This window comes from Gorilla gorilla, chromosome 11 (genome assembly GCF_029281585.2).
Source record: "Gorilla gorilla gorilla isolate KB3781 chromosome 11, NHGRI_mGorGor1-v2.1_pri, whole genome shotgun sequence".
Lineage (NCBI taxonomy): Eukaryota > Metazoa > Chordata > Mammalia > Primates > Hominidae > Gorilla > Gorilla gorilla.
In genome coordinates, this window is record NC_073235.2 from 59,727,859 (window position 1) to 59,740,913 (window position 13,055).

General features: G+C 36.9%; 1 pseudogene; it reads right to left on the bottom strand.

Moving 5' to 3' along the window:
• LOC101153557 (cyclin-dependent kinase 7-like) overlaps window positions 1-5,222 on the bottom strand; it is a 37,827-nt pseudogene extending 32,605 nt beyond the window's left edge.
• Window positions 5,223-13,055: the final 7,833 nt, after the last annotated feature.

A 13,055-nucleotide genomic window follows, 5' to 3' on the forward strand; every position in this document is an offset into this window, starting at 1 on the left:
GTCTTGTTTCTATTTTCAAAATTTTTTGTTTTACTTTACAAACATTTTGTTAAAAACTAAGACACAACACACACATGAGCCTAGGCTTACACAGAGCCAGGATCATCCATATCACCATCCTCCACAACCACGTCTTAACCCAGAGGAAGGTCTTCAGGGACAAGAACACACATGAAGCTTGTATCTCCTATGATAACAATGACTTCTTCTGGAATTCCTCCTGAAGGACCCACCTGAGACTGTTTTATAGTTAACTTTTGTTAATGAGTAGAAGAAGTACACTCTAAAATGATGATAAAAAGTATAGTGTAGTAAATATGATAATAAATTATAGTAAATATAACTTTACTACAGTGAATACATAAACCAGAAACATAATCACTTATCATTATCAAGTATTATGTACTGTACATAATTACATGTGCTATAATTTTATATGACTGGCAGCACAGTAGGTTTGTTTACACCAGCATCCCCACAAACACATGAGTAATGCATTGAGCTGTGAAGTTAAGATGGCTGTAATATCACCAGGCAATAGAAATTTTTCAGCTTCATTATAATTTTATGGGACCATCGTCATATATGAGGTCTGTTCCTCACCAAAGTATAGTTATGTGGTATATGACTATATGTTTGCTTATGTGTGAGGAAGAGAAAAAGAACAAGGCAAATTAATTTTATCTTGCCAAAGCTTAGGTGTGTTCATGTGATATCACAAAAGCTTCGCAACATCAAGGGGTCCATAAGCCACACTTTCATAAGTACTGGTTCATTATTATCTAGTTCCCTAAAAATCAATTAAAGCATATAGAGACTTTCATACACTCAGCACATAAGATGAATCCAAGTAGTCCATTTCCAGCCATTTCAGAAAAATTAAAATCATAGATGACACTGTTGAATGTGTTTTACGTGTCTGTGCTTTTCGAACCACTTGACTCATACTAATTCATTTAATTCTGACAGTAATGTGAGGTTGGTGCTCTTATTACCCTTCATATTACAGAAGAGAAAACAAACACCCAACAAGCTTAAAGTATTTATCCAAGATCCCAAAGCTAAAAATGGCGGAACCAGGATTCAAACCCAGACAGTCTGTCTCCACAGCCTTTGCCCTAGTGTTCCTAGGGCCCTGTTATGTAGGGTAGTATAATACATGATCGGATGGCACTGACATGCATATTGCAGGACATAGAGCATTCCTCCCCTTCTGCCATTAATTACTACTAGCACCCCCTAGGCATCATGACAACAAGAAGTGGTACCTAACTTCCAGCATTTCCAAACATCTGAGGGTCTATTCACCTACTCACACATTCTCTCTCTCTGTCTCTATCCCACCCCTCCACACACACACAAACACACACACAATCCAGTATACATACATGCATTCACATACTCACACACAGCCAAAATTTGAAGTGAAAATTAAAAGTTAACCGAGTTCAAAGTTTTCCTTTCTCTATTCTTTTTCTTCCTTGTTGCTTTCTTGACAAACATTGCCTTTACTCCATCCTTATATCTAGAGGGCATGGGGAGGAAGAAGAAAAGAAAAGGAAAAGATAATGGAAACACAAAAATTAAAGGTAAAGAGAAAAGGAGGAAGAATAGAAATCAAACAGAAGGCAAAAAAATAGATATCTATAGGAACTATTGAGATAGGAGTTTTCTGCTCCTAAGTCACTGAATGAAGTAAAAGCAATCAGTAAATCAAAACCATTATCTGACTTGCCTTGCCTCAAACCTCATTTATGTATTTCAGAGAACCACTGAATTTCAGAATGGAGCTGGTCCAGCTAATGCTGTAGTCCAAACCCCCACCTAATGGAAGAATACCCCCTACCGTTTCTGTGACAGATGGCCATTCATCCTCTGCCACATGTCATTTACAAGAGCAGGCATATCGTTAACTACTTTTAGAAGAAATCCACGTGTCTTTTGTTTAGTACTAATTGTTAGAAAGTCATTCTCATTTAGAACAGAAATCTGCTATGCTTCAGTCTCAGTTCTCTCTTCTGGAACCATACGGAATGAGTTAAACCCTTCTTCCACAGGATATTCCTCTAAAATTTTGAGGTGGTTATTATGTTGTTCCTGAGTCTCCTCCTACCCAAAATAAACATATGCAAAACATATGATCTGCCCTCCAAAAGGTAGTATACCTGGTAGTGTATGGCCAATGTCCTCAAAAGGCCTGTTTCATTTCTTCCCGAGTAGTAAATTTTTTCTTACAGAGCTCAAAGTCAGCACCTCTGGTGTGTATTTGTGTGGGTATGCTCTGTGAACTCTACATATATACATATGTATAAATATGAATATGCACACACAAACATGAAGCACACATGGAGTTTGTACATTTGTATATAAATATGTAGACACAAATGTGTACATCCATGTAAAATATGCACATTGCTCCTCTTTCCTTCTCTTTCAAGTGCTCCTTTCTTGTGTGTTTTCAGGCCAGCCCCAATACAACCAGAGCTCACCTATTTTTAGGCTTATTTCATCCCTCTGGAACTGAGTTGAGTGCTTTCAAGTTCTATGTACATTTTTTAGCTTAACCAGGAGTGGATGCTTAACAAACCCTTTTCTCCTGTGTGCCCAGCCCTGAGTATTAATCCTCACCTTCCAAGAGTAAGAAAAACACTCAAGCACTCAGCATCACAAGACCTGAATGCCTCTGAAAGTATGTGATAACAGCAACGAAGTTGAGAGCCTGGAATAACCAAACCTGACATTAATCTGAACCCATTTTTCTTTTCCTCTCTTAGTTTGATTTCTAATTAGGTATTGCTTCTGCCTTTTTCTCTGTTTATCACTTACCCATTTCCTACCCTATTTTCAGAGGAAAGAAATAAAAACTTTTCTTTGATATTGAAGGAAATGTCCAAAGGGTCCTGAGTTCAAGTCTCTTTCGTTTCTCTAACTGTAGTCTGAGTTTCACACTTCACTGCCTTTGCAAGCCTCAGATGGAAAGGTTATTTCCAGGTTATGATAACATTATTGGATCCAAAGTCATTGTCATCATTTCATTCCACAGAAAGTTATTTTGCACTTTCCCCTGGGAGCAGGAATTGAATTGGCGGGGAGCAGGGCAGGGGGAGATCTGAAACAGCTTCCAGCTTTTTCAAAAAGATTTTCATTTCATCCCACTTCTTCACAGCACATGAAAAGAGCCCTCAAATGCCCTACATAGTACCTGCTGTCTGCTCCTCCCACAAGACTTCTTTTTCTACTCCTCTCTTCTTCCTTCTCTTTTCTTTGCTATAATGGAGGCCATAAAGAGGATAGGATCATTTCAGGGGGATGGATGAGAAGAGGAAGGAGAGTCAGGATCAGAGGACATGACCCATTCTGAGGGCATTCCCAGGGCAGCACCTGGGAGGCTGCAGGGCAGCAGTAAGTTGGATAGGGGTCGCTGCTCGGATGGAGGTTGTCAGGGCCAAGGGTAGGGGACCCAGCACTCATGTTGTTCTGCGTGACAACTTTGCTTAGGCCAAGCCCTACAGAAACTCCCTCAGGTCTTTGTTCTCTTAACTCAAGCTTTGCATATGAATCATTGAAACTTTTAAATGAGTGATTCAGAGAGCAGCTGAAGATTTAATTCAGTTTCTGCCAAAAGAGACCAGGGAAGGATTTTTATATCATTACTAATAGATTTTCAAAGGGCAAAGTCCTAACATGCCTGCAGTTGTTAAAGAATGTCTCTTTCTACAAATAAAATAAACAACAAAAATCTCTAGTGCCTTCTTTTTATTCTCGCCTGTAGAATTTCTCCTAATGCTTTTAGATACGGCAATTCCACTTTCTAAAATCCTTTCATGATATCCCCTTCTTTCCACGTTTGTCAGAAATCATTACTCCATATCTGCTTCCCTGTCACCTTTTATCACTCTGTCTCAGGAATGCTGTGGGAGTGTCCACATGCCTTCTTTGTTCTACTGTCACTCATTGTGTTTTCTCCTTGCTTAGAGGCATTGGTTAAAATGCCAGCAGGACTCTCGAAGCTCTCTGAGAAGTCCTTACTCTTGTTCTGAGGTAGCACATTTCTTTCCCCTCTTAAGAGCTGATTCCAAACTTTACCAAGTGCATCCAACCCCTACCCACTGTTAAATAAAATTTATAGGAAGTCATTGAGTTGGACTGAGCTCCTGAACTAGGCCCCAACCGACCAAATCAAAATGGAATCACTCGTGCTAAAGTTCCTTGGTACCAAACTAAAAAAGTTGCTTATTTCACCTTTCAGGAAATCAGGAGAGAAAGACCATTGCCAAGTATCCAAACACGCCAGTTTTAGCTGGTAGAGTCAGGAAACATCCTTTTAACCCTGCAAGGAAAGTAACCTGAAGTAACCTGATGGTAACCCATCTGCTTTTTGTATTATGCTATATGTTTGGTTCTGCTTAGACTGTCCTATAAAAACGAACTGTTCTACCATGCCCATCAGAGCACCTTTTCTAAATTTGTGGAGGAGATACTGCCCCAATTCCTGTTAAATCTTTAAACTAAATTTGTTACAGTGTTGTCTTTTGACATCACTCACCCTCAACTCTTCACTGTTCACCATTAGTCTATCTTGTACTTCTCTGAGAAAATCAGAAGTCACCAGGCCCGAACTCTGAACTTTGCTTTCTTCCACTCATTTTTATCTGTCCTGGAACTGGTACAATTTCAAAACAAAAGGTGTCTCTAATCTTTTTTTACAATTAAATAATAAGCCTGTATTTGTAAACTCATTTCTTGTCTCCTCTGGGGACACACTTTTATCTGATTAGGCCGTATCCACTCTCTTTATAGTACCAAAGCCCTCACCGTCATTCTTAGAAAGAACCCCTGGCACAATCTTGACTCTAGACCTGGAGTCTGGAGCTCCTACCCAACTCTGCTCCAAAAATATCATATTTTATAAAGATTTTCTTCAAACAATACTGTAATTGAAGCCTATAGGCCTTCATTTTAAATGTTATACAACTCAATGATAACATAACAATTTGAATGTAGAGGCAATGGGACGAACTCTAATTTTGAGAGTGGCTTCCATTTAAACGTTTTAAAAGAATTGATGGGTACTTTGTGCCTGGGGAACAGAGTAAGAAGGGCATCTGGCTGGGCCCATCCAGGGAGTACACAATGGCCTGCTCTCTTTAACAGCCTAAGGCAGCACTGCACAAACCAGAGACTCTGCACTGACCTTGTGGAGACCAGAACTGCAGCGCCATCTTAGGACCAAAGAAGTAGGGACCTCATTTCTTGAGGATCTACAAGCTGTAATAATGGCATTGCCCACTTTTTTCCTGCTTGGAATAGTAAGAAACTAAAACACTGCACTCTTTTTTTGGTCCAGGAATTGTCCTTATTCTTTCCTTAGATTTTTGTTTTTTAAAAAACAGCTTTATTTAGGTATAATATATACACAATAAAGTGCACATTTCTAGGGTGTACAATTGAATACATTTTGATATTGTGTCCATACCTATGAAAGCATCACCAGGATGAAGACAGTAGACATACCTCAATCCTTAAAGGTTTCTTTATGTCCCTAAATGATAAGAAAACCAATCCATTAACAAATGGATCAAAAATTTGAAGACGTAATTCACCAAAGAATGTAGACAGTTGGCAAATAAGCACAGAAAAATCTGCTCAAAATTGTTAGTCATTAGGGAAATGTAAATTAAAACACAAATAGATACCACTATATACCCACAAAAATGACTACAATTAAAAAGTTAAGTGTTACTGAAAATGTGGGGAAGTGTCAGTGGGAATACGAAATGATACAAGCACTTTGGGGACATTTTGGCAGTTTCTTAAAAGTTAAACACACCTTAGGTTTAGAAACAGAGGGCATAGCTTGTATATTTGTGCCTTACGTGCACTTTAAGAGACTGTGTCTTTAATGAAGACCCACTATATTAGTAGAAATGATCCCCCTTCCAGTCTTCCCTCTTGATCTAGAAAAATATCTTAAATAGACTAACATGTACAATTAAAGTTCAGATTTTATTCCATGTGTGATTAGACTGTTCAAAAGAAGGGCAATAAATATGTAGCACTTATGTTAATTGGTCTCCCAGCCTGCAGCTTGCTTACTACCAATTTATTCTTCATACACCCACCCGCTCTCTATCCAAAACCCTGAGAGTATCACACTCCAACTTTAAAAGGCTTCTATAGAGCCCTTGAACAGTAAAAATCCAAAATCTTGAACAAATACAACCGAAGCTCAGCCAACAATCTTTACCTCGTTGCTTGCCAATCTACTGTAAAATCTAGTACTATCAAACAAATCTTAATTATCCATTCATGTTATTCTCATGCCTTCCTCCCTCAATGTTTTGAGCCTGCTTTTACCTCTGCATAGACTGCTTTTCCTAAATTACCCTCTCCCTATTCATAAGAGGAATTCACACTCAGTCATCACCCCCAGGACACCTTTCCAAACACCCCTCCAAATAAGCTATTCCAGTTTTCTTATTTTAATATTAATATGCTTCTGCTGCTGAACCTGTGAGCCTCAATGTATGGTTGGTGGTCCAACTCTATCAGAATCATTATCTACTCCAGTTAAAATCCAGATTGCTAGGCCCTACAACCAACCTTGAAATCTCTGAGGGGAGAACGTCAGAGTCTATATTTTAACAACCCTTCCTCATGAAATGTTTGATGGGCTTTGGCTTCTTTATTTTCCCAAAGCTTAGCACAGGGCCTAGTCTAGTATGTGGTCGGTACTCCATAAATATTTTTTAAATATGCACCTAGTTACAAAATCTTCATTTATTTCAAATACAACAAATTTAAATTTGAACTTTTCTTTTCTCTCAAACTATCATTTTCCCCCTACCATTCCTGTTTAAGTTATTGAAGTTCTTACAGAGCCACCCTGAGCTATTTTCTCTTTTTATCCCCAAAGCTATAATTAACCAATACTAATAACTCAGTTAACTAAGATTATGAGTTGCCAGTTTTGGGCTTATTGACAATATGTCCTTCAGGAACCTGTTCACTTTCTCCATTTTAATGACTAGCACAGTTCTTTGTCCAAGGAAGATACTCAATTAATGTTTTGCTTTTAAATTTATTAAATTTTTCCTAATTAAACTAAAATATTTTTTAAGTAAAAATTGGCTAGGGACCTGTAAAGTAGTATAGCACAAATGTTGGCTTAGCCTCACTACTCAAAAATCAATGAAAACTGAGGTCTAAACACAATAAATCGTCTTTCAGTAATAGGGTTCTTGTTTTTTTAAACTTAGGCTTAACCAATTATGATTTATCACTAATACAGGCAACCCTTTTCAAGAACAAATGTCTAAAGGGTATACTGATTCTCTTGGTCTTAGGAAATAAGGTCATTTGTTAGCTTCCAAATTTTATTTAAAAAGAGACATACACCAATGTTTAATGACTGCCAGAAGTTGTAACTATTCATCTTCACTGGAAGAATTAGTTAAAATGGAATAATATTTCCATTTGTATTTTTACTCTACCTGTTGATATTGCAATAATGCCTGCCTTTTAGTATATGATTTTAAAACTTTTCTTTCCTTTTACAGATTTGTTTCACAGGATGTTATTACCCAGTTGATTACAACTTGTCTCTTCTCTAAAAAAGAGAGAGAATTTGGAAAGAAAAAAAAATCACATTAAAATCCAAAAAAAACAGTAATTAGTATTTACTTGGTTTTCCCATTTAAATTTTCTAAATTATTAGTATCTTCGTCCTGTATTGTCTGAAGTCCCAATGAGTTGAAATTAATTATCCATGTGGATATCCAATTTTTCCAACACCATTTATTGAATAAACTACCTTTTCCACCTTATGCATTCTTGGCTGTTTTGTCAAAGAACAACTGATTGTAAACTTGTGGATTTATTTCCGGGCTCTCTGTTCTGTGCCATTGGTCTATGTGGCTGATTTTATGACAGTATCATATACTTTTTTTTGACACAGAGTCTTGCTCTGTCACCCAACCTGGAGAACAGCAGTACAAACTCGGTTCACTGCAACCTCGACCTCTTGAGCTCAAGCTATCCTCCCACCTCTGCCTCCCAAGTAGCTAGGACCATAGAGGTGCACCACGATGCCCTGCTAATTTTTTTATTTTTTGTAGAGATGGGGGTCTCACAATGTTGCCCAGGCTTGTCTCAAGACAGTATTATACTATTTTGATTGCTATAACTTGGTAGCATATTTTTGAAGTCAGGTACTATGATGCCTCTAGCTTCTTCTTTCTCAATATTTTTTTGACTATTCAATATCTTTTATGGTTCCATACAAATTTTAGGATTTTTTTTCTATGTCTGTGAAAAATGCCAGAATTTTGATAGACATTTTATTGAATTTATAGATGACTTTGGTTTGTATGACCATTTTAAGAATACTAATTATTTCAATCTGTGAACACAGTATATATTTCCATTTGTTTATGTCTTCCATTTCTTTCATCAATATTTTATAGTTTTCAGTACACAGAGATTTCACCTTCTTGGTTAAAAATGCTTTCATCTCCTTGGTTAAAAAATATTTATTCCTAAGTACTTTTATGCTATTGTAAATAGGCTTGTTTGCTTAATTTCTTTGTGGTTTAAAATCAACTCAATGTTGATTAAAGACCTAAACAGAAGGCCTAAAAGTGTAAAACTACTAAAAGTAAACACAGGAAAAATCTTGACATTGGTCTGAGTGGTGATTATTTGGAACTCCGAAAGCACAGATAACAAAAACAAAAATAGACAAATGACACTGCAGGAAAACTAAAAAGTTTCTGCACAGCCAAGAAAACAATCAACAGAGTGAAAAGACAACCTATGGATGACAGACTATATTTGCAAACCATACATCCAATAAGGAGTTAATATCTCAAATATATAACCATGTTTATTGCACTCCTACTGATTGACAAAGAGCTCAACTCAATATCAAGAAAGCAACTGGATTTAAAAATAGGGAAAAAAAATAAGTACACCTTTTTCAAAAGAAGACATACAAATGGCCAACAGGTATATTTTTAAAATGCTTAACATCACTAATCAGTAAGGAAGTGCAAATCAAAACCACAATAAGGTATCACCTCATACATTTTGGAACGGCTATGATGAAAAAGATATAAGATAACAAGTGTTGGTAAGGATACGAAGAAAGGGGAACACTTGTACACTGATGGTGGGAATGTAAATTAGTACAACCATTATTGAAAACAGTGTGGAGTTTCCTCAAAAAAACTAAAAAATAGAATTACCATATGACCCAGCAATCACACTTCTGGCTATATATCCAGAGGAAATTAAATCAGTACCTTGAAGAGATAGCTGCAGTCTCATGTTCACTGCACCATTACGCATAATAGCCTAGATATGGAATTCACCTAAGTGTCCATCAACAGATGAATGAATAAAGAAAGTGCAACATACATACATATATATATCACACACACACACACACACACTAGAATGTTATTTTGCCTCAAAAAAGAAGAAAATCCTATCATTTGCAACACTGTGGATGAACCTGGAGGACATTACACTAAGTGAAATAAGCCAGGCATAGAAAGACAAATACTGCATGATCTCATTCATATGCGGAAGCTAAAAAATTGAACTCATAGAAGTAGAGAGTAGAATGGTGGTTACTGCGGGTTGGGGGATGGAGAAAGTTGGAAGGTATTGGTCAAAGAATACAAAGTTTCAGTTACGCAGGATTAGTAAGTTCTGGAGAGCTAATGTACAGCCTGATGACCATAGTTGATAATAATATATTGTATACTTGAAACTTGCTAAGAGAGTAGCTCTTAAATGTTCTCACCACACACAAAAAAAGATAATTATGTGAGATAATGGAGATCAGCTGCATTGAGGCAATCATACCACAATGTATAAGGCTATCCAAAGTCATGTTGTACACCTTAAATATTTAATATATGTATCATTTTATTTGTCAATTATAGCTCAGTAAAACTGGGGAAAAAGAAATTCAGTGATGCATCCATGGATAATCATTATTCTCTGTAAAATATACATTTAAATTAATTTTCCTTTTACATCTTTCTTTTTACTTAGGAGTGAGTAGTTGAGTAAATATCATAAAATAAAACAGATATTAGTTACTTAGGATGTACTCACATAGTCAAGAAATCTTCAAATACCCAGATAAAGTAACTGTAGATGCAAAGCCAGAGAGCTGGAACCGGTGTTTCTAAGATTCTGTACTTCCATCAGGGAGATTTAAGGCTAGATATAAAACAGTGTTTACTGAGCTCCTACTTGATTAACAATGAGGATGATTCAAAGACATTTGCCATGAGAATATAACACAAATATACTTTTCACTCTAACTTTATGCAGATCTGTTCTGCTGAACAGTTTTTGATCTAGTCTGAGAAAATTAAATGTTGAGGATTAAATGAGATAACGTGAAGTGACTAGTGGCAGGCCCTCAGTAAATTCCCAATGAAAGGTTGCTATTAATATGATTATCCTGACAACAACCAAATAGAGTAGAGGGCAAGTCCTCCTACTATTATACCCGTTTTACAGAAGAAGAAACTAAAATCTGTTTTCAAATGTTTAGTACAAGCTGGAGTCAGACTGATAATTGGAATAACCCCTCCAAATGTCTCCCAAGGATAATTCGTAACTCCAGATTTTCAGACGGATATCATCTCCAACTAAGTATGTACAGATTCTTGAGAAATTTTGACCAGCCAAAGGTACCTGCATTCTACGACTTGGGATGACAAGCCAGGCTCCCTAACTGTGGGGTACCTCAAATAACCAACCCACTTACATATTTAGTTTCCTGCTGGTAACATGGAAATTAATACAACTAAAATTTTAGAAGCACCGTCATTTACCAATATACAAATGTCATGTGTTGGGCAATATGTGTGTTGATGAAAAGGTAGAATTTCCTAATATCCTTTTTTTGCTATTCCTTTTACCTATGCAATTCATTGATCTGAGATGTGAAGCAGCATGTGTGTCAGAAAAGAGAAGAAAAAGGAGAAAGATGTACAGCTATGAGGGCCACAGAAATTATTACTGAGTGCCTGAAGACACATAGTGTTGAATTAGTGGTATGGCTTATAACCAACTTCTACCATCATCACAGATTATCATAAACTCACAAGGGAAAAGACCAAGAAGAGGCTGGGAAGAGAACCTTACACAAGCTTTTCCATGTGTGACACATCCATAGTCATATGGCTATCAGTGGCCAAGTCAGTACTTTAGAACAGGTCTGACAACAAATCTACTCCTCCATTTCTAGGATATTTAATCAATGTTTCCTTACTCTCCTACCCACTCTTCACATTTCATTCTGAATTGTATGTCAAATAGACCGAAGACTAAGCCAGAGTTAATGTGTTGCTTTACCCATGATACATAAGCCAAGATTCCCTTTTAATTTTCTTAACATGTTGCTCTCCTGTTGCAAGTAATTTGTGTTTTGATTTGCAAGGACAAACCAGAGAGGGATAAAAAGAAATCAGTACTCTTTGATAAAATTTATATGGAAACAAGAATATATTTCAAGCAGTGTTTTAAACTGCCAAGCATAGAATATAACAAGTGTTGACTTTCCTAAAAGACATTTGAGTAATTCCAACTGCCATTTGGGGTGGGATGGTGGCTGGACAAGATTGAATCATGCAGAGTAAAATAATTTTAAAGCATTCTATTTTCATGTTTAAAACAATATTGTAATGCAAACCATTTATCCATGATGCTAAAAAAAATTCTCACTTTATTTTCGAATGTGGATGCTAAAGATGTGTGCTATGTTTTTTGCTGGTGGCGTTCTTTTTATTATTATTATTATTATTATTATTATTATTATTATACTGGTGGCGTTCTACTGAGGGGAGTTTTAAGGTTGTTAGGGGCAGAGACAATGTCACCTACTTCATGTTTTGGGCATGTAGGGAGTTCTCAGTGAACAATGGTCTTGTTAAATCTATAATTAGAGGAAATAAGAATGGCAAGAATAAAATAAAATACTCAGATTTGTTTCTTCCCCATTGCCAGAATCATGTTAGTCACTAGTTTTCTACTTGTTTTTTTGGGAAGAGCTGGTACATTGCCTCCCACATGCATCCGACACTCCTATTACAGCAAAGTATTAGCAACAATATGAATGGCTAACATTTAAAGAGTACCTTCAATATAACAATAACTTTAACCATTTTTAAATATTCTCACATTAATCTGCAAAGCAGAATTTTTTTTTTATTGCTCAGTAACCACATAAAATTAACTAGCCTGCAAGATCATACAGCTAGAGAGCAGTATTGTGTGATATTGAAGCACAGGGACTACAGTCGTGTATTCAAGACCCAACCCCTCCAATCTCTACCAGAAGTTGCTTTACCTCTCTAAGGTTTCATTTGCTGACTACAAAATACATATTGTAATTTTCTCCTTCACATTAGATTCTTGTGAGGATTGAGAGAGATAGTCAATGGAAAGAACTTAGCAAAGTGCTTGAGATATATATATGAATTTGGAATCTCTCCTTCCCCTCCCAAGTCATTGAGAACATAAGTTTACCTCAAAGCATGGAAGCTAGACCCTCCCCACACTAGAGTAATGAACAGCAGTGTTGTCCACAAATCACTCAGAGTTCCTCAGAGAGAAGGACAGTGGTCCTGAGAAGTGCTTCTCAAACTCTATGGACAATCTTTACAACTGGCAATGTCAAAATGTGTATTCTGATTTAGTTGTTATGGGAATGCATAGATTTTATTAGACTGTACTTTAGACAGCGAAGGAATGTCACACAAGTTGTAGACTGTATTGGCCAGGATTTTTCAGAGAAGCAGAACCAATAGAATTCATAGAGATAGATAAGTGAGTGGCAGTTTATTACAGGAATTGGCTCATGTGGTTATGGAGACTGAGAAACCTCAGTCCAGGCCACCTGCAAGCTGGAGAACCAGGAAAGCCAGTAACATGGCACATTCTGAGTCCAAAGGCCTGAGAACCAGGGAAGCCAATAACATCACTCTCAGTCTGAGGCCAAAAGCCTGAGAACCTAGTGAGGGATGTGGAGG